Consider the following 2,661-nt stretch of genomic DNA (forward strand, 5'->3'; position numbering starts at 1 on the left):
CTGGCATGTGGTGCTGGGGGATTGAACCGTGGTCCCTTGGCTTTGCTAAGCTTGTTCTAAGTAGGTGCTTTAGACCACTGAGCCATCTCTCCAGCCCCTCTGCTAAAGATTAAAATTGGACTGATATTGGGACCAGGGAGACAGTTCAGTGGCATAAGCGCCTGCACGGCAAGTGCAAGGTCCTGAGTTCCATCCCCAGTGCCTCAAAAACAAATAAAATTGGACTGATATCATTCACCATAAACAAAACTAAACTTGAAGTATATCAGTGATCAATATTAAGACAGGAACATTTGGGCCAGGGATTTAGCTCAGTAGAATAAGTGTCTGCCTGGCAAATGCAGGGTCCTGAGTTCAATCCCTGGTACTGAAAAAAAAAAAAACACAACCCAGAAATATTCAATCTGCTGGAAGATAGAAAAGGTAAAACTGGGCTAGGGAGATAGCTCAGAGGCATAAGCACCTACCTGGCAAGGACAAGGTCCTGAATTTGATCCCTGGGCCAAACTGTACAGTGAGACCCTGTCTCAAATAAAGACAGAAAAAATAGGTATAACTTCTGACATTGGTGTAGGCAAAGACTTTATGAATAAAACCCTGATCACACAGGAACTATCACAAAGATTCAACAACTGGGATGTCATATTATTAAAAAGCTTTTTCGCAGCAAGAGAAACTACCAACAGAGTGAAGGGACAACCCACAATATGAGAAAAAGTGTTTGCCAGCTTTTTCTCAGACAAAGGATTACTATTGAGAACATATAAAAAACTCAAATTAGACCCCCCAAATTTAAAGACTCAATCCAAAAGTGGGCATCTGAGATGAATACACACTTCTCAGATGAAAAAATACAAACAGCAAATAATATATGAAAAAAATGGGGCCTGGGGAGATGGCTCAGTGGAATAAACAATTCTTTGGCAAGCGCCAGGGCCTGAGTTCAATCACCGGTTCCGCCAAAAAAAAAAAAGAACTGGGGCCGGGGAGATGGCTCAGTGGAATAAGTGCTTCCCTGACAAGCACAAGGACCTGAGTTCAACCCCGGTTCCACTAAAAAAAAAAAGAAAAAGAAAAAAAATGTTCATCACTAGTCATTTGAGAGATAGAAAACAACACTGAGATCCATCTCACATGAAGAAATCAACCAATAACAAATGCTGGTGGGGCTGTGGGGAAAAAGGAATCTTTCTCCACTTTTGGTGGGAGTGTAAATGATGCAACCACTGTGGAAATCAGTGTGGATATTCTTAAAAAAAAAAAAAAAACCCTAAGATTGGAGGTCCTATTTGACCCAGCTATTCCTCTGTTAGGTATCTTCCCAGAAGAGTTAAAAACATCATACCACAGCAATGTATATGCCCTCATGTTTATAGCAGCAAGAGACAGGAAAAGGAATGTTGCAGGACTCTCCTGCTACAAGGTTGTATATGGTTAGATTTCTGGACTTATGTGTAAACATAAGAATTATATAATTCTTTATGCCTATTTTTAAAATATATTTTAAATTTTTTAAATGTTTTTTTCATCATAGTCTGTAGGGACTTAAAGTTCAACATATCAATACTTGATGAAAAATACCTGTTCAAAAATGCCTAAGATGTTTGATATTCAGACAGATAGTGAGGTTAAGCTTAACAGCCTAGGCTGTATGGTAATAACAATAAGCTTGTCTTCTGGATGGTTAACAACCTAAGTTTGCAGACCAAAATTAGAGAAAAAGGAGGGCCTAAGGAAAGCCAACATTTTGGCCCTAGCCTTCCAAGATCAATTAAGACTCGGGACATATGAGAACTTGTACTGTAACGTCATATAACTCAGTAGTGTCCCAATTTTTTTTTTTTTTTTTTTTTTTTTTTTTTTTTTTTTTTTTTTTTTTTTTTTTTTTTTTTTTTTTTTTTTTTGGAAGAACTGGGGATTGAACTCAGGGCCTTGTGCTTGCCAGGGAAGTGCTTGTTCTGCTGAGCCGTCTCCCCGGCCCCCAAATTTTCTGATCAAGGAGATTATGGGGCCAAAGAGGAAAGTGATCACTGATGTAGAGTGTGCCTAGGAAGAGTCACATGGAGAGAAAACATTCTCTCAGGCTTTCACAGAGAGCACATTGGCCAAGCAATGGCCGTGACTCATCCACATGGCTGACACTGACATGACTGATCCTGAGGTACAGGATAGGATCTCAGGATAAATCCTGAGGGGATTTGACTGACTTTATCAGATCCAAAAGCTACAACTCTTGTTGCACAGATTTGGCTTTATCTTGGTCTTAACCATCCAGCAGAAAAGTATAAAAACGAAGTATAAGAAGTAAAGCCATAGTGTTATGTTGAGCTGTAGGGGACTCAGGTCAACAATTTCTGACACTGCCAGCCAAGCGGAAGACCCAATACTATTATGGACTACTGGGCTCTTTTAGAATATTTTGCTAAGTTAACATACCTATAATATTCAAATTATAGAACTAAACAAAAAAGAGGATACAGATGAATGTCCATTTCGTATGTGTGTTCAAAATGGTTAGGATAGATATATAGTTACATTCTCTTAATGAATAGAGGGATTTGTTCTAATAGTGTTTGTAAATAGGATATAATACCCGCATCTTGAACAACAAATAACCACTAGGAAGAGAGTATGCAATGTGTTAATTATTGAAACTGTCCT

The sequence above is a fragment of the Octodon degus genome, unplaced genomic scaffold (assembly GCF_000260255.1).
Source record: "Octodon degus isolate 3935 unplaced genomic scaffold, OctDeg1.0 scaffold00018, whole genome shotgun sequence".
Taxonomy (NCBI): domain Eukaryota; kingdom Metazoa; phylum Chordata; class Mammalia; order Rodentia; family Octodontidae; genus Octodon; species Octodon degus.